General features: G+C 43.5%; 1 pseudogene; it reads right to left on the bottom strand.

Annotated features, from left to right (window-relative positions):
• LOC110529202 overlaps nt 1–20,526 on the bottom strand; it is a 162,296-nt pseudogene that overhangs the window by 133,229 nt on the left and 8,541 nt on the right.

Here is a 20,526-nt window from a genome sequence, read left to right as displayed (position 1 = left end):
CTACTTTAAAAATGAGTCCCTGTAGCTCCCGAGTGGCTCAGCGGTCTAAGGCATTGCATATAGAGGCGTCACTACAGACCCTTGTTCGATTCCGGGATGTATCACAACCGATCTTGATTGGGAGTCCCATAGGGCAGCCCAGCGTCATCCGGGTTAGGATTTGGCCGGGATATGTTGTCATTGTGAATAAGAATTTGTTCTTAACTGACTTGCCTAGTTAAATAAAAGTAGCTGTTACGCCACTGCTGACCCCTATGCCCTTTCAGTGATGCTATATGCTGACCCTTGACCCCTCCATTCTCCAGGGGTTGGAGTAGAAAGAAGTGCAGATAACCTCATCGTCGCGGGTGTAAGATGGCGGTTCGGTGCGGTGCAGAATGTTGAATCGGTTAAGGCACTTGGTGTCTGTGATGGCGTAGTACTGCCAGGGGGGTAAAGGTCACCCCGTCCGGAGAACGCCCCAGCGCCCAGTTACCTGGCCTGGGGGAGTTGGCAGCCTTCAGGATCAAATATGCTATCTGGTACACCTTAGAGGGAAGTAGAATTCAGATATAACTCAGAAGCTTAGCTTATAAAAGTAATTGAATCTTGAAAGTCCATCCATTTGTTATGTTTTCTTTTTTTTGTAAATATTTATATCTTATTTTATGTGTGTTGACCCCGAGATTCATATGAGAAGTTTCATATTCAGGTTAATTAAGAAAACACATCTGCTCGTTCAATACGACACTGACACATTCATAGACAAGTGTAAGTCAGTTTAGTCGTGTTTGATAGGAAAACCAGACACTGAAATAAACAATCCTGTCAGGGAGCATGGTCAAGATTATCCTTATGAGGTCTCCACTCCTGTACAGTATTCTCTACAATATGGAGTCCTTCCGTTGACGTTTCCAATGGAACAACTTATGTACATGCTTTATCTCCGTTCTGGTACATTCAGAGACAGCCAAAGCTGATCTGCCCTCAGGTACTCCACCACTGAATAGCTGAAAAGACTAGATCTTGGAAATAAAAGACTGGATGATGGGAATACGTACAGTACTGTACCCTCGAAGGACATATGAATTTCATCAAGCAGTAAATGACAGCTCCTCAAGAAAAACAGGAAGCACAGGGGAAAGGTGACATTCCACCTAAATGTTTCCTTTTTTTACCTTTATTTTACTAGGCAAGTCAGTTAAGAACAAATTCTTATTTTCAATAATGGCCTAGGAACAGTGGGTTAACTGCCTGTTCAGGGGCAGAATGACAGATTTGTACCTTGTCAGCTCAAGGATTTGAACTTGCAACCTTCTGGTTACTAGTCCAATGCTCTAACCACTAGGCTACCCTGCCGCCCTTGTCTCCCAACGACGCAGAAAAATAAACGATTTTGGCCGATTTGGGAGATATTTGTTTGTTTGCACATATTCTTTGTTTTGATAAAAAATGAAGTCAGAGGAGGTTTGCTGTTCCTAAAAGTCGCTATAAAGAATCTGAATGTAGAGCATACATGACAAGGGAATACCAGTAGTGTGTAATGTAAAGTAGAAGTAAAACTTCCAGAGGTCCATGGTGTGGGTTTGTTCTGTGTGCCCAAAGGTGCAAAGAATAATCCCTACAATACATAGCTAACACCTGAGTTGTATTTCAAACTAAGTCCAGAGCCACTCACTGACAAAACACCTCCATGTCTACAAATAGCATGCCAAGTATCTGTCATGTAGAGTATGTGATTAGTTAGCTGTCATATATAATATAATTCAAACATGACCTCTGTGCTCACGTCCTGTGTATGAATGACACATCTTTTCTCTGACTTAGACATACAGCATGATCGAAGGATGTCCATGTGGATTTCATATTTTTTATTTGGGTCTTTTCATATTATCAGACACAAAAACATACCAAAATGTTCCATAATATTTATGCTCCTGATCAGATCTCCATCGGAGAGTCTGCGCTAAAGCCTTTGGAACATCAACTAATAACTGATTGGACCACGTCAGTCAAACTGGGCAAAAATACAGGGCATAATGACTACAATTCCCAGTCTAATCGAAAAGTGGCCCAGACGCCAAGACACACGCGCGCGCGCACACACACACACACACACACACACACACACACACACACACACACACACACACACACACACACACACGCCTCCAACAGTGTCTGTCATTATTCAGATTTCCACTCCAGCATGGGCTCCTGGATAACGAGGGGGAAATGAGAGTGCTGATGTCACGGGCGATAACGATACGTTCACACACATCACCAACAGCGCCAACAGCACAGACTCATTTACCGCAGGAGATGACAGCAAGCACAGTGACTGGCCGCCGGGGAAATGTGCCTGAATGGAGCACAAATAGGATTACATTTTACAGGACACTGATGGCGAAAACACTTTGCATACAGGGCCATGGACAAAGCTAGCCCAACCATGAGGGAGGGAGTGACAGATTTTAATAGGGAGTTGTTCCTTGCCCCTGTACTTCTGCTTGCTTGCCCTTTTGGGCTCTAGGCCGGGTTACTGTAAAGACCTTTGTGACAAATGTTGTTGTAAAAAGGGCCATAAAGGCAAAACACAAAATGGATGTTGGGTGTTTACGGTTGGCATCAGAGGATATCAATTAAATTATTCTCAATCAATATCTACTGCATGCAACTACTGATTAATCCATATTCATGGTGAAATAGCAATAGTAGAACCTTGGTATATAACCCTCATTATAAACTGGGTGGTTCGAGCCCTGAATGCTGATTGGCTAAATGCTGTGGTATATCAGACCATATACCATGGGTATGAAAAAAACATTTATATTTACTGTGTAAATCTAATTATGTTGGTAACCAGTTTATAATAGTGTTACAACTTCTAACAGTGGTGAGTGGAGGAGTCAAGCAGAGAGCAGGTAATTCAGTACGTGGATATTTTATTCCATAGACTGTGGAGCCACGACATGCAAAACACCAGGGCGCATGAAACAACCCGTCCCAAAATACAACGGACTAAAACTGTCTGGAAAAATACTGATAACACTCATACACTAGATAACAGAAAACAAGCCCGCACAAATACCCAGCGGCCTTAAATAGCCTACAAACAAACACTAACTCAAAACAGGTGTACCCAATTAAACCCAATAAACAGAAACAAACGGAAAGGGAATCGATGGCAGCTAATAGGCCTGCGACGACGACCGCCGAGCGCCGCCCGAAAAGGAAGAGGCACCATCTTCGGCGAGATTCGTGACAAATAGCAATAAGACACCTCGAGGGTTTGTGGTACAATATATGGTCAATATACCATGACTAATGGCTGTATCCAGGTACTCTGCGTTGCGTTGTGCCCTTAGCCATGGTATATTGGCCATATAAGAAGTAGGCCTATTATCTCTGCAATTGTTTACTCTTCATGTCATATGGGACATTACATAACTGTTTTACTTAAATCTAATCTCCTTTAAACTCCATAATCTGCAAAACAGTTTGAGCCGGGACAATGTGTATAGTTAAAGTGATTCCATCACCGCTGTGAAAGGCCGGACAGAGATGAGCAAGGCAAAATTAGCATTGCAAAATTGCTACCTCGACACTTCTTGTGTCAGATTTCAATCGTTAACTAAACATGGGCAGGTATGATTTATGGAAGCTTGATGCCCTCAGTGAGACTCTCTCTGTCTGCATAATTACCACTCAGATACAGTATTTGGGTAAATTCCACGTTTATTTCAGTTGAAGTCGGACGTTTACATACACTTATGTTGGAGTCATTGAAACTCGTTTTTCAACCACTCCACACATTTCTTGTTAACAATAGTTTTGGTAAGTTGGTTAGGACATCTACTTTGTGCATGGCACAAGTCATTTTTCCAACAATTGTTTACAGACAGATTATTTCACTTATAATTCACTGTATCACAATTCCAGTGGGTCTGAAGTTTACATACACTAGGTTGACTGTGCCTTTAAACAGCTTGAAAAATTCCAGAAAATGATGTCATGGCTTTAGAAGCTTCTGATAGGCTAATTGACGTAATTTGAGTCAATTGGGGGTGTACCTGTGGATGTATTTCAAGGCCTACCTTCAAACTCAGTACCTCTTAGCTTGATATCACGGGAAATCAAAAGAAATTGTAGACCTCCACAAGTCTGGTTCATCCTTGGGAGCAGTTTCCAAATGTCTGAAGGTACCACGTTCATCTGTACAAACAATAGTACACAAGTATAAACATCAAAGGACAACGCAGCCGTCATAACGCTCAGGATGGAGACACGTTCTGTCTCCTAGAAATGAACATACTTTAGTGTGAAGAGTGCAAATCAATCCCACGAGTCCTATATCGACATAACCTGAAAGGCCGCTCAGCAAGGAAGAAGCCACTGCTCCAAAACCGCCATAAAAAGCCAGACTACGGTTTGCAACTGCACATGGGGACAAAGATTGTAATTCTTGGAGAAATGTCCTCTGGTCTGATGAAGCAAAAATAGAACTGTTTGGCCATAATGACCATCGTTATGTTTGGAGGAAAAGAGGAGGCTTGCAAGCCGAAGGACACCATCCCAACACCATCCCAACTGTGAAGCACGGGGGTGGCAACTTCATGTTGTAGGGGTGCTTTGCTGCTGGAGGGACTGGTGCACTTCACAAAATAGATGGCATCATGAGGTATGAAAATTGTGATTATATTGAAGCAAAATCTCAAAACATTTATCAGGAAGTTAAAGCTTGCTCGCAAATGAGTCTTCCAAATGGACAATGACCCCAAGCATACTTCCAAAGTTGTGGCAAAATGGCTTAAGGACAACAAAGGCAAGGTATTGGAGTGGCCATCACAAAGCCCTGACCTCAATCCCATAGAAAATTTGTGGGCAGAACTGAAAACAGCGTGTGCGAGCAAGGAGGTCTACAAACCTGACTCAGTTATACCAGCTCTGTCATTAGGAATGTGCCAAAATTCACCCAACTTATTGTGGGAAGCTTGTGGAAGGGTACCCGAAACGTTTGAACCCAAGTTAAACAATTGAAAGGTAATGCTACCAAATACTAATTGAATGCATGTCAACTTCTGACCCACTGGGAATGTGATGAAAGAAATAAAAGCTGAAATAAATCATTCTCTCTACTATTATTCTGACATTTCACATTCTTAAAATAAAGTAGTGATCCTAACTGACCTAAAACAGGGAATTTTTACTAGGATTAAATGTCAGGAATTGTGAAATACTGAGTTTAAATGTATTTGTGTAAGGGTTTTCCTCCTCTTCGTCTGAAGAGGAGGTGTAGCACGGACGGACCAAAACGCAGCGTGTAAGGGTTTTCCTCCTCTTCGTCTGAAGAGTAGCAGGGATCGGACCAAAACACAGTGTGGTATGTGTCCATATCGTTTTTAATAACAAAAACATTGAACACTACTAAATACAAAAACAATAAACGAATACGTGAAATGACAAAACCGAAACAGTACCGTGTGGTGAAAAACACAGACACGGAAACAAACACCCACAAACAAACAGTGAAACCCAGGCTACCTAAGTATGATTCTCAATCAGAGACAACTAACGACACCTGCCTCTGATTGAGCCTGCCTGCCTCTGACCATACTAAGTCGAAACATAGACATTTCTAAATCATAGAAAGACAAACAGACTCCCCACCCCAACTGACGCCCTGACCATACTAAATAATGACAAAACAAAGGAAATAAAGGTCAGAACGTGACCCCCGCCCCAAAGGTGCGGACTCCGGCCGCAAAACCTGAACCTATAGCGGAGGGTCTGGGTGGACGTCTGTCCGCGGTGGCGGCTCTGGCGCGGGATGTGGACCCCACTTCACCACAGTCTTTCTCCACCTCATTGTCCGCCTCCGTGGCCTCCTAACCACGGCGACCCTCGCCGCCGACCTCGGACTGGGGACCCTAGAAATGGGTCCCGAGTGGACGTGAGATACCGGCAGTGCCGGACAGGCGGGAGACTCCGGCAGCGCCGGGTGAAAGACGACTCTGGCAGCTCCGGAGTGAAGGGCGATTCTGGCATCGCCGGCGTGTCATGCAGCTCTGGCAGCTCCTGGCTGACTTACGGCTCTGGCAGCTCCTGGCTGACTGGCGGCTCTGGCAGCTCCTGGCTGACTGGCGGCTCTGGCAGCTCCTGGCTGACTGGCGGCTCCAAGCTGACTGGCGGCTCTGGCGGCTCATGACAGACTGCCGGCTCTGGCGGCTCATGACAGACTGGTGGCTTTGGCGGCTCATGACAGACTGGCGGATCTGGCGGCTCATGACAGACTGGCGGATCTGGCGGCTCATGACAGACTGCCGGCTCTGGCGGCTCAGGACAGACGGGAGACTCTAGCGGCTCTGGACAGACGGGAGACTCTAGCGGCTCTGGACAGACGGGAGACTCTAGCGGCTCTGGACAGAAGGGAGACTCTAGCGGCTCTGGACAGAAGGGAGACTCTAGCAGCTCTGGACAGACGGGAGACTCTAGCAGCTCTGGACAGACGGGAGACTCTAGCAGCTCTGGACAGACGGGAGACTCTAGCAGCTCTGGACAGACAGGAGACTCTAGCAGCTCTGGACAGACGGGAGCACCTGTAGGGAGGAGACAGAGAGACAGCCTGGTGCGTGAGGCTGCCACAGGACCCACCAGGCTGGGGAGACCTCCAGGAGGCTTGGTGTTAGGAGGAGGCACCTGAAGGACTGGGCTGTGGGGGAGCACTGGAGCTCTGGTGCGCAGCCTTGGCACCACTCCCCGAGGCTGGATAAATACTCTAGCCTGGACCCTCCAGAGTGCAGGCACAGATTGAACCGGGCTGTGGGTAAGCACTGGAGATCTAGTGCCTACTACGTGCACCTCTCCCTTAGGCTCCACTCCCACATTTGCCCAGCATGAGCGGAGCGCAGGCATAGGACGCACTGCACCCTCCCAACGCCCCGGAGACACAGCACGCAGATACAGGATACCCTGGACCGAAACGGCGTACCGGCGACCAGACACGCGGAGCAGGCACCATACTTCCTGGCTGGATGCCCACACTCGCATGACACTTTCGGGGGGCTGCCCTATAGCGCACCGGCTATGGGCACATACTGGCGACACCGTGCGCTTAACCGCATAACACGGTGCCTGACCAGTAATGCGCTGCTTATAATAAGCACGAGGAGTGAGCTCAGGTCTGCTACCTGGCTTAGCCACACTCCTCCTCGTGTGCTCCCCCCCCCAAAAAATTGGGGGGGCTGCCTCTCGTACCTGTCGCGCTGCCGTGCTGCCTCCTCATATCGCCGCCACTCAGCTTTCGCTGCCTCCAGCTCTGCTTTGGGGCGGCGATATTCCCCAGCCTGTGCCCAGGGTCCTTCTCCGTTCAAAATCTCCTCCCAAGTCCAGGAGTCTTGTGATGCTGGCCGCTGCTGCTGCTTCTGTCTGTTACCACGCCGCTTGGTCCTTGGTTGGTGGGTGTTTCTGTAAGGGTTTTCCTCCTCTTCGTCTGAAGAGTAGCAGGGATCGGACCAAAACACAGTGTGGTATGTGTCCATATCGTTTTTAATAACAAAAACACTGAACACTACGAAATACAAAAACAATAAATGAATACGTGAAATGACAAAACCGAAACAGTACCGTGTGGTGAAAAACACAGACACGGAAACAAACACCCACAAACAAACAGTGAAACGTAGGCTACCTAAGTATGATTCTCAATCAGAGACAACTAACGACACCTGCCTCTGATTGAGAACCATACTAGGCCGAAACATAGAAATCCCAAAATCATAGAAAAACAAACATAGACTGCCCACCCCAATTCACACCCTGACCATACTAAATAACGACAAAACAAAGGAAATAACGGTCAGAATGTGACAATTTGGCTAAGGTGTATGTCAACTTCTGACTTCAACTGGATGTGCATTAAATTAAATTACGTACTTTTCTCTACTGTTCATATTCTAGTTGCTATGTTACGCATTCCGTCTTTGGTTGCTTACTCCTGGTAGAATAACCAGAGATTTTTTCCACATAATCTGATCCCTTTCATCCATCTCTATTTTTTTTATTCCAGGGTCCCAACTTTGTTTCATTGTATATTTAATTCAACAGTGTAAGTGACACTTTCATTAATTCCGGAGTGACCCTGCTCTCGTCTCCTGTGTAACATGACAGGTTGATGAAGGAGACATGTTTGCATGTCTATTTCCTGGAAGGGAAAGAGACAGACACAGACAGGGACCCTTCCCCTGCGTCTACTGAGAGCCACACTCTGACCCTAAGCATAATAACTCAGCCAGAGACAAACTCCCATGAATCACCAGCCGTGGAGGCGCTGGGAGCGGGGCCACGTCTTCACGCTCACCCCTGATCATATCAGAGGCCTTGGGAGGAAGGCTGAGTTACCATACCCAGTACCAAACTAATCACAATCTAGCCTCAGGATCCCCCTCCTTTTGTTCCTCTCTCTCTCTTGCTCTCTCACACGCAAGCATACACACACACACATGAATAGACGCACATGCACACACACACACACACACACACACACACACACACACACACACACACACACACACACACACACACACACACACACACACACACTACCAGCCCTTAAACCCAGAAGTCACAGAGATCCAGCTGCTGTATTGTATTCAGAGAGTCTCCATTGGTTTGAATAATTTCCTGTTGTAGGTCAATAGTAGAGGAGTCATTACAGAGACATCATGCTGATATGAGGAAGTGCAGTCTCTTACGGAACACATATGCTTAAAGGGTACACAAGGAAGAAATCAGCAGTCCAGACACCCTCTCAAGTGTGTCAATTGAAATAATGATGGGCATAAACACAACTACCTTCATGCTATGTTTCCGCTAGTTATCATCTCAAACTGTTCTAAGGATGGCTGCACTCTTAGCCTAAATCCCATTTTCACTGCAACTGAGATATTGTGTTGAGCAAGAGTGCAACGAAGTGGGCGGTTTGCTGGTAAGAAAAACATAGCAATTTTAGAAAGTGATCGCTGTAGTGTCAGTGTCCAAGAAAATATTTGTATGAAACTTTTCATTTATTTTTCATGTCAAGTAATTGACAGAGGGAATATGGAAACACAACTAATGTTGGTGTGATTCAGTGGTACTGTTCCTCTCCTGAGAGAGCTTGAAATCCATAACTGTTTTTTCAGATAGAGTTACACAGCCATGGGGTTACACACAGTTCAACTACAACAACCCTCTTCCCAGCCACTTGTGCATCTCATATGATGAGTTACACATAATATCTCATAGCATTTCAAAGTCTACAGCCAGCATCTTTACAAACACTCTATCCAAACCGGACTAAACAAACGTGTGATTATGTATCACATAAGGCTGCCAAGTCAATTAAGCTACACTGTGGACCTGGTCTGGGAACTTGGCTGACAAGTGGCTTTACAGTTTCAATAGGATTTACAGTGAGCCTGGTCCCAGATCTGTTTGTGCCATCTTGCCAACTCCTATGGTTATTGTCATGCCAGACAACGACCAGAGGAGTTAGCTGTACAGCACTAACAGATCTGGGCCTACCTGTTGTAAATCCAGAGTGATAGTGACGTAATGGTAGTCCATGCCGTTCTTAATGCTGGGGCTCTGCCATCATCTGTTAGTCCCATCGATGGCATATTCAATCGGGTGGTGCTCTAGGAATAACAATGAGATGAAACAAAGCATTATAATTAAGGAGACAGTGTTTGAAGATAGGAGCAATGAGTTAGCGTGTGACTTGTCACTTAAGAGCTGCTGGATATCAGATGATTGAACACTCTCAATCATAGGCTACTTATTTCTGACATTTCAGTGCTAGTTAGAAACCATGGAAACTGTAAGGAGCCTGCTAATGAGGAAACGTTGCTTATGGAGCATTAAATTATTAAAGTTGCCCTCTTGATTACGCAGTTTAATAGTTTGTCTACCATTTATGAGATAAATCATTCATTTAATGCATTTCCAATTGATTCACAATAAGGAGTACGAATCTGCTTATAACATGGTCATGTTCAGGGTGATTCTTACATGGCTAATTACTCACCAGGCATGCAGTTGTAAGATGTGGATGAGGAAAATATGGACTCAAACATTGTCTCTCCCTAATGACGTACTAATATGGTGGGAATGTATAGTATTTCATATCAGGAGTGCCCACAATGACAAGCTAAATGTAAATTAACAAAAATGTCCTTTCAGTCAGACCTGAAATTACCAGAAAAATGAAAGTCTCATTATAGAACGATGAGACAAGATAAATGATGACGAGTCCATTTCTTCTCTTTTCTTCCAGACAGGAAGCCCTCTTCGCCAATAATTATTGTCTAAAAGCATTTACAGAGCAATGACCTTTCTGAAAGACTTGTGTAATTACTGAACAAGGTCTGTCTGTCTGTCTGTCTGTCTGGTCCGTCAGTCTTTCTGATATCTGTGCTGCCTGCTCCCTGGACTCTAACCTACACTGCTTAGTTGGTTCATGGAGGCTTGAGATGCGTCCCAAATGACCCCTTATTCCCTACATAGTGCTCTACATTTGACCAGAGCCCTATGGGTCCTGTTCAAAAGTAGTGCACTATAAAAAGAATAGGGAGATATTTGGGACACAGTCCAACCCTATTTGGGACACAACCAAAGATGTAGAGTTGAAGTCGGAAGTGTACAGTACATACACCTTAGCCAAATACATTTAAACTCTGTTTTTCACAATTCCTGACATTTAATCCAAGTAACAATTCCCTGTTTTAGGTCAGTTAGGATTACCACTTTATTTTAAGAATGTGAAATGTCAGAATAATAGTAGAGAGAATGATTTATTTCAGCTTCTATTTCTTTCATCACATTCCCAGTGGGTCAGAAGTTTACATACACTCAATTAGTATTTGGTAGCATTGCCTTTCATTTGTTTAACTTGGGTCAAACATTTCAGGCAGCCTTCCACAAGCTTCCCACAATAAGTTGGGTGAATTTTATCCCATTCCTCCTGACAGAGCTGGTGTAACTGAGTCAGGTTTGTAGGCCTCCTTACTCGCACATGCTTTTTCCAGTTCTGCCCACAAATTTTCTATGGGATTGAGGTCAGGGCTTTGTGATCACTCCAATACCTTGCCTTTGTTGTCCTTAAGCCATTTTGCCACAACTTTGGAAGCATGCTTGGGGGTCATTGTCCATTTGGAAGACCCATTTGCGACCAAGCTTTAACTTCCTGACTGATGTCTTGAGATGTTGCTTCAATATATCCACATAATTTTCCTACCTCATGATGCCATCTATTTTGTGAAGTGCACCAGTCCCTCCTGCAGCAAAGCACCCCCACAACATGATGCTGCCACCCCTGTTCTTCACAGTCTAGGAGTAGTGGGTGTGGAGTCAGGCGCAGAGAGCAGAGGGTTTAGCACAACCGTATTTATTCCGGTGACAGAAAAGGTCACACCAAAACACCAGGCTCATACAATGACCGGCCCCAAAACAGGACCCAAACATCCATAAAACGAACATAGAAACAAGCCCGCACAAAAGCAGGCAGGCATAACCTGCTGAAACAGCCCTAACAAAAACCAAAACCCAAACAAGAAACAGGTGTAACCAATAAGACAAAATCAACAGAAAAGGAAAAGGGGATCGTGGCAGCTAGTAGACCGGTGACGACGACCGCCGAGCTCCGCCCGAACAGGAAAAGGAGCCACCTTCGGTGGGAGTCGTGACAGTTCTTCGGCTTGCAAGCCTCCCTCTTTTTCCTCCAAACATAACGATGGCCATTATGGCCAAACAGTTTTGTTTCATCAGACCAGAGGACATTTCTCCAATAAGTATGATCTTTGTCCCCATGTGTAATTGCAAACCGTAGTCTGGCTATTTTTTATGGTGGTTTTGGAGCAGTGGCTTCTTCCTTGCTGAGCGGCCTTTCAGGTTATGTCGACATAGGACTCGTTTTACTGTGGCTATAGATACTTTTGTACCTGTTTCCTCCAGCATCTTCACAAGGTCCTTTGCTGTTGCTCTGGGATTGATTTGCACTTTTCGCACTAAAGTACGTTCATTTCTAGGAGATAGAACGTGTCTCCATTCTGAGCGGTATGACAGCTGCGTTGTCCTATGGTGTTTATACTTGTGTACTATTGTTTGTACAGATGAACGTGGTACCTTTAGACGTTTGGAAATTGCTCCCAAGGATGAACCAGACTTGTGAAGGTCTACAATTTCTTTCGATTTCCCATGATATCAAGCTAAGAGGCACTGAGTTTGAAGGTAGGCCTTGAAATAGATCCACAGGTACACCTCCAATTGACTCAAATTATGTAAATTAGCCTATCAGAAGCTTCTAAAGCCATGACATAATTTTCTGGAATTTTCCAAGCTGTTTAAAGGCATAGTCAACTTAGTGTATGTAAACTTCTGACCCACTGGAATTGTGATACAGTGAATTATAAGTGAAATAATCTGTCCAAATTGTTGGAATAATTACTTGTGTCATGCACAAAGTAGATGTCCTAACCGACTTGCCAAAACCATAGTTTGTTCAGAAGAAATGTGTGGAGTGGTTGAAAAACAAGTTTTAATGACTCCAACATAAGTGTATGTAAACATCCGAATTCAACTGTATTGAGGATACTTGTTTCTTGAAAAAATGTATTATATTTTAGGATATATTTGCAAAGTTTATCTGCACCAGTTCATCTGACTGATTTTCTCTATCAGATAGTAATTACAACTCACAGCCTAAGTCAAAAGTGGCTGTGAGAAGAGGTTGCATGTCTCCTCTCTGTGTACACACAGCACACTGTTGTGATTTACACAGTAAGATGTGTCCTCAGTTAGTTGGTGAGATATGCTCACCAACGCAGGCTGTGCTTACAGAACCACAAGTCAGAGCTCTTCAAAGTCCCCCCTCAGCAATCTCAGGCCACTTATATTTCATAGGCTGAGCCCATTGATTTTGGAATAGATAAATGATGATCGCAGTGATGCGCTTTGATGAGGGCAATGTGCAAATTGATTCTCTAAATCTTTGCTGAACGTGGTTGTATACAGTATTCCACACTCTTAATCCTACTGTACAGTATGAATAAAGCTGATACAGTACAAAGTGGAGTTGTACTGTATGCAGTAGGTACAGTATAATAGTGATAGTTACCAAATGGTCTCTCACTGTTGTTGTTGCAGATGAGGCACTGCGTGTTCCTGACTTGCTGTCCAGGGACGTGCTCCACTAGTTTGCTGTACATCTCTGATTTGTCTCTCCACAGGTTGTTGTGGATCTCCACCATTGGAGGCCAGGTTCAGTACAGCTGGGAACAGACCTGAGGGAAGAGGATTGGGAAAAATTATCTACTTAATAATATTACACTGTACATACAGTAGCTATATATATCTGTAACATTGACAATTCAATACTATCAGAGCCATATTGTAAATCTAGCTGTTATAAAGACAATACAAGGCTATCTGACCAATTTCATGAACATTTTGTGGCTTCCTTCACTGCCGTTGTTGTAACATAAATGGAGTCCTATGGTGAATAGGCACCAGTGGGTTAGTGCTATCCAGAATCCTTGGGACATCCATACCACAAACCCTAACCTTAACCCTTACCCTAACCTTAACCCTTACCTAACCCTAACCTTAAGCATTTACATTTCCACGTCAAATGGGGAGTTGTATGAGTTGGACATCCCAAAGATACCGGACAGCAAGGACCCAGGCCAGTGTGACAGGTCTGACTCAGAGTTCACCGAGAGGGAAATGAGACTCAGCCAGTATGAGAATACATAGTAGAGCCCCGGTCCATCAGGTTTATACCCACAGTCTCCCCTAGCTCATGGTACTGTAGAGGGAGGGAGTGAGGGACAGCATCCTTCATACATACAGAACTGTTGATGTCAAGCATTGGCAGAAATACGACCCCAACGGGAGAGATTTCCAATCTGGCAATGGTAGGAATAGCTGCGACATCATGTCACAATCAAGGCCGGTGTTTGATGCATCTCTGCCACTCCATAAAAATAAAAAAACAGACATAAACCGCCACAACGGTTTCAGCTTTCAAATTAAAATACAGTATGGGGCCGTTAGTTCAGAGGAGTTTCAATGGGAACGTAGATGAAACATATCCAAGGGGGAGTGGATAAAAGGGAGCCGTACTTGGTTCTGAGAGAGCGAGAGCGAGAGGAGGAGCGAGAGCAAGAGAGAGAGAGAGCGAGAGCGAGAGCAAGAGAGAGAGAGAGAGCGAGAGCGAGAGGAAGAGAGAGAGAGAGAGAGCGAGAGCGAGAGGAGGAGTGAGAGCAAGAGAGAGAGAGCGAGAGCAAGAGAGAGAGAGCGAGAGAAAGAGAGAGAGAGAGAGCAAGAGCGAGAGCGAGAGGAAGAGCGAGAGAGAGAGCGAGAGGAGGAGCGAGAGCATGAGAGAGAGAGAGAGCGAGAGGAGGAGCGAGAGCAAGAGAGAGAGAGAGAGCGAGAGCAAGAGAGAGAGAGCGAGAGCAAGAGAGAGAGAGCGAGAGCAAGAGAGAGAGAGAGAGCAAGAGCGAGAGCGAGAGGAAGAGCGAGAGAGAGAGCGAGAGTGAGAGCGAGAGGAGGAGCGAGAGCATGAGAGAGAGAGAGCGAGAGAGAGATTCATGTTGTCCCCTATTCTGTTATGCATCTGTATGGAAAGCGAACACTGACTGAGTCTATATCAAAGACTGGGCCCATTGCTCCAAAATGGCTCCCAGCTATTCCTCCAGATGTCCAGGCCAAATGAACTGTGAAGAACATCTGATATCCAAGTCAAGCTGCAGAAAATAAAGTTTTACGGATGCCTATGAGGAAGTCTATGACGCGAGTAACGCTGACATTCACCATCCGATGAAGGTCTAGGTCTAATAAGACTGGCCTTACTGTTATAGGTCAGATTATAAGGTAGTATGGTACCGTACAACCTCCAAAAAACACACCGTATCCCATGACTTCTTGAACTGGAAGCAATATCTGGTTAATGTCCATCTGCATCTTTATACTGTGAGTTTTCTCCTCACTCACCAAGCCAATAACCCAGCCTGTTTAATAAACAGTGTCTAGCTCCATTTGCAGAACCACATTCAACACAGCAGGGACTATTTGCTGTTAATTAGAGTGGAGCAGTAGTCTAAAAGCATAGGAGTGAATATCAGTAAAGAAGCAAGGCATTTGACTAGGATTAAAGAGACATGAACTCATTGCTTTCATGAGGCTGATACTTACATGGGGACCTTAGAAGATACAACAGAGCTCTGAATATGGAAGGTTAAGACAGACCCCCCCTACATTCTACTTTATTTTTCTTTGCTCTGTACTGGGGTCAAGATTTCAAATTCACATAAGAGGCACAGAGGGAGGAACAATCAAGGAATAAGAAAGTACTATCATCAGCTATTATCATACTTTACATTATTGCTGGATAATGACCCATCTTTAGAAACCCCAAAATGAGTGTTACGAAAATGTCTATGTAAGGCTAAGGACCTCATACTGGTATTGCACTGGCCTTTTTAACTGACACAAGGTGTATTTGAGGCATAAATGTTCAGACAGTTGTGTCCCAAATACAGATGTTGGATCTCAATTTGATCACTCTTTTGTTGCTGAGAATTTTCTTGCAAACGTGTAGTATTATATCTCAGAGTTTTAAAAAGGCTTATAAAGATTGCAATTTACATTTAGAAATTTCAGACTGGGGTTACCTTAACAAAAAATGTATCAACCCCTACAAAAATGTCCATTAATTATAATCCACATAATAATTCACATTTCCTGTTGCTGCAGGAATATTTTCCTGCTGTAGCAAACTAGCTCAAATTAAGATCCTACATCTGTACTGCTTCTCTATTTATTTCTAATATTGCTAAGCTACAGGGATATCTGCTGCTGCTATTGTATACACATATTTTATTGAATAAGGAGGGGGTGGGTTTTGACTGTGGGCCTGTGTTTGGTATGTGAAGTATGGATGACAAGGCTGAGTTCATTCTTTCTCTCCGTGCTTTCTCCAGCCTCCAATCAATACTACTGTGGATGCTGCTCCCATTCATATTATGCTTCTGCTGATTGTTCATTCAAGTTGATAAAACTAATTCATGCCAACTCCACAGCCAGGGTTGTCTGCAGTCATGCTCCAGATTCTTAGAAAGAGATGGATCTTTCTCTCCTATCAGCTAACAGTTATCCCAGTGTGGTTCCTTTCCCTGCATTCAAAATGAATGTCTGTCTGGCCTACATGTTCAAAACGCTGACAGCCCCAATGTCAAAAATAAACAAGCATACAGCACTATCGGTGTATTTGAAAGATTCCAGTTTGTTCTGAAACATCTGCTTCACATTTAGAATACTCAGTTGATATATGCAACATTACTTGCTTATAATGCCTCATAAACATAGTTAATGTCATCCAGTCATTTCATCCAGTATACAAGGAAAATACACAGTATATAACAACATATAAGCTTAGGCCTGTAGGCTACTTTGGGACTCCTGCTCTCCAAGATAGTGAGTAGTTGAAACTCATGGAACAGTGATGAAGGCCCTGCTCTGACATATGCCAGCAGACAGTTTAGTTGTCCTTGAGATCTGTGTTCACATTAGAGACTTTAATCCTGATGCTTAATGTGTCTGGTCAAAGAAAATAGACAGAGTGCATCTTAAAGAGGTCACGCAGCAGCCCATTGAATGATACAGCAACATTTATTTTTCATCTTGCCTGTATTCATCATCATGGCAGGGTGCACCTTTAGACTCTACATTATATCTGCTCAATGCCAAAGCCCAGCGTCGTGGCATTCAATCACTCCTCTAGGTGGGTCACCTGTCCAGCCCTGCAACAGCTAGTCTCAAACGGGTGTGTGTGTGTGTGTGTGTGTGTGTGTGTGTGTGTGTGTGTGTGTGTGCTCTCCAACATGCATCAGTCTCACATTGCACGCATACTGCAGGAGATCGATACAGGCCTGACACCAGGACAGCATCACCACGACAGCCCCAAAGATGGATACATATTCTCAAATAGGAATCCAACTTAAACAGCCATCCATAACATGAAATACAAATTTGGCCATGAATGGTGATGGCTTGCAAAGCCCACTGTGACATATGGATTAATACAACTCAAAGAGCCTACCGGTAAGTAACCTTGTTGTTTTGTTGAAACTATTGTTAAAAAAACATTCCATTAGCTATTGTTTATCCCTTTCTTCTTTTTTAAGGGCTGGAAGTGTATTCACGTCCCACATGCAGTGATGAGGGATTGAGCGCCACCAGACAATTATGGAACAGTTAAGACCTCTGTAATGCAATCTTGAGAGGGAGGAGAGGGGGTTAGAGCCCCCACCACTGAATAGCAGGCTTTAATGAAACAACATACCGTTTCCCTAGTAACTACATCTGTGGACATGCACGAAGAAATGAATGACTTCCTTAATAGAGGATAATGATACTTGTAATTTGCAATTTTTTTCATTTTAGCAATCAGTAATTCATTAGCGTCTTAAAAAGCTGGGTTCAGACAGAGACGTCAAGAGTGGGAGAGAAAATATGAGGCGGACAGTCAGACAGACAGGAAGCCTGACAGAGCGTGATGTTATACTGCAGAAGCCACTTCCACATGTCCTGAAGTGTTCTAGGATTACACTGAAAGCACAGATCCTATCTGTTCCTAGACTATTAACGAGCAGAAAACACATTGTATTCTTCTTCATCATCATCTAAATGATTGTTATTTCAGCATAGAGTAGCTGTAATAGCCTAAACAAAATTCAGTTCACAAGACATTCTATGATTTGAATTGCTGGTTGATTCTAAAAATGAATCAAATTCATTTTTTTTTTTTTAAAGACAACATTAATCCAACATGGTATCAATGAAGGTGAGCTGCCTGAACCGTGAGTGACATCTGAGGTCCTTTCAAATTCTTGCTGCACTTCAAGAAGAATATCCACTCATGGTGCATTCAATCAATGTTTGATTCACTGCCTTGAACAATGCGCTGTCACAGGATCTAAGAATCATCATAGTCAAAGTTGCATCAAAACACAACATAAACATCAATCACAGGCCAGTCAAATAAACCCACTCTTCTTCTAGGAATACAAAATAGGAAAGGACAGAGCACTCAGAGATGTCTTTATAGAACAGCTATTTAACTGTTTTAGAATAATTTATCTCTCTCTAAATGGAGTCATTGTAATCACGAGCAAAGCAGAATGTTGTGTTTGCAGATGTAGGATTTTAATTTGATCACCCTGTTGCAGGAGAACTTTGCTGAAAGTTTGCTATTCTTAAGTTTGTTATTTGCACTTTGAAATTTCAGACTTGATTTTTCCTTACAACCTCCACAAAAATGTAAATTAATTATAATCCACATTTCCTGTTGCTGCAAACTGGCTCAATTTAAGGTACTGCATCTATAACCACTCATTAGCTACATTCCTTTACAGGTGTTGTGTAGGTGGGACTGGTTAGAGCATTTTTTCACAAAATGTCCTCATCCTCCAATAAAAATTTTAATTTTCCTATCTTTATGCAGGCAAAAATGTGCTGTCTAGCAACATTTTCAAGTTCACATCAGACCATAAATGGATCATTACTAATTATTTCAAATAAAATACATGTTGTATGGAAGTGTGAGTGTTTATGTCCATAATACATATAAACCCAGATCAAATGTTTTGCTGATGAGGTTCACAAGCTAACCTCAGACTTATAAACACGAAAGCGACCTTAATCCAGGAGAAAACATCCAGTCCAAGCAGGTCAAGACTGTTTATGAGACTGCAAAAGACCCTCAGGGCAGACAAACGGACAACACACACACACATCCATAGCACTTGTGCACTTGCTCACACATGCAAGCACACACAAACATCTCAGTATGATCCCAATGTACAGTATTGGAGAGGGTACAACTGGGAAGCTCCATATGAGTTGTTTCAGGGGGTTCTCGTGGTCATTACTTTTAATCCGCTCTTTCACTAACTGAAACATAATTCTCTTCAATTACACACTGGCATTTTATTTCATTTGATATCAAATAAAGAGGAGCAGTCAACCTGTAACATTGCCGTCATTTGTCAATATGAAAAGTCATTTCACTTGACATTGACGGAAGCACAGAGTCATTTCCGTTAAATTGGCACTGCTCAAATGCCATTTTGTTTCAGGTCCGTAGGAGGGGGAACATTTGAGCATTTGAGAGCTGAGCGTAAGCTCTGTCATAAGATCCATATTAAAATCTTTGAAATGGCATGAATTTCAAATATATACGTAAAAGGAAAATAAAATCCTCTTGAATTAGATAAAAACAGATATTTCAAGGAAATCAACAAAATTATTTGATACGATCTCATAACGGTGCCGATGTGACGTTCCACCTACTATGATTCTATTGCAACTGCCATAAGGCGCTACATCACTGACAGAGAGATCTCTCTCCAGACTCCCATGCTACATCAAATACCTCTTATGTATCATACAAACACATACAAACACTATCTGTGACAATAGTTATTCTCTTAGACATCGTGTCTGAAACTGATCCTGTCTGAAAAGTCATAAGCAAGGGCCCGGTGACAATCCAAACAACGCAAACATTTTCCCAGTCCCCCCTACTCCCGATCGCCCCTCAAGACTCGGACCCACTGGAATGTCCTCTGACAGATGTGTATTTTCCCAACAGCCCTGAGACAACACTACCCACAGTCCTTGTCAGTAACACCACAATCCTAAAATCCTCTGAATGCCTTATCTCCCTCACCCACGAGTATTGGACAATACTAAAACAGGTAGGTCACCCACGTCCCTCCCTCCATCCCTCCTCTTGGTACCTTGCCCTAGCTGCTCCTCTCCTCTCCATCCCTGTCCCCTCCAAAGTAAGTGGTCACTGTGATTTAGCGTGGTGCAGCCCAGTCACCGGTAAATCTCCCGTGAAGCAGCCTGATGTGTCTGGCTGTAGGATTCCCGGGGTGATTTAGCATGGTAACCATCCCAGTTTCATTTGGACTGAAGCACTTGCTCATGACCAGCCCAGCCAAGGCCAAATCAAACACATGCCAATGCTCCTTACATGTTTATAAAAGGGAATAATTCTCCCTTTGCTGATTTACAATGTAACAAACACATAGATATAATCCAAACATCTTCATTCATTCCAATGGATGTTAGTTTTTTAGTTTTTTTATTCATTTTAAATGAGATGGATCATACTTACATACAAATGCTAATGGCATATGTTATAATACATGAAAAATAACAAATAGGCACACGTTTTCATTCCCAACCAAATTTCTACACTACAGTAGCCCTACATGCCAAATGAGAAAGATTGTGTAGAAATTCCTAGGCCACTCAACCTGCAGTCTCTGCTGCTCTGTTCTGGAGAGCTTGTTTCCCACTGCAGTTTGGTGCATTTTCCTGATGGAAATTAACAATATGCTGTAAACTGCAATAAAGTGCTGGTTTAACTGCAAGTGGAGATGCTGCGAGTCACAATTCACATATTTCATTTGACAGTTTTTGCAAATTTGGATTGGTTTC

This window comes from Oncorhynchus mykiss, chromosome 8, assembly GCF_013265735.2.
Source record: "Oncorhynchus mykiss isolate Arlee chromosome 8, USDA_OmykA_1.1, whole genome shotgun sequence".
In the NCBI taxonomy this organism is placed as follows: Eukaryota; Metazoa; Chordata; class Actinopteri; order Salmoniformes; family Salmonidae; genus Oncorhynchus; species Oncorhynchus mykiss.
The sequence above is the reverse complement of the archived record's forward strand: the minus strand, read 5'-3'. Positions and strand labels throughout refer to the sequence as shown.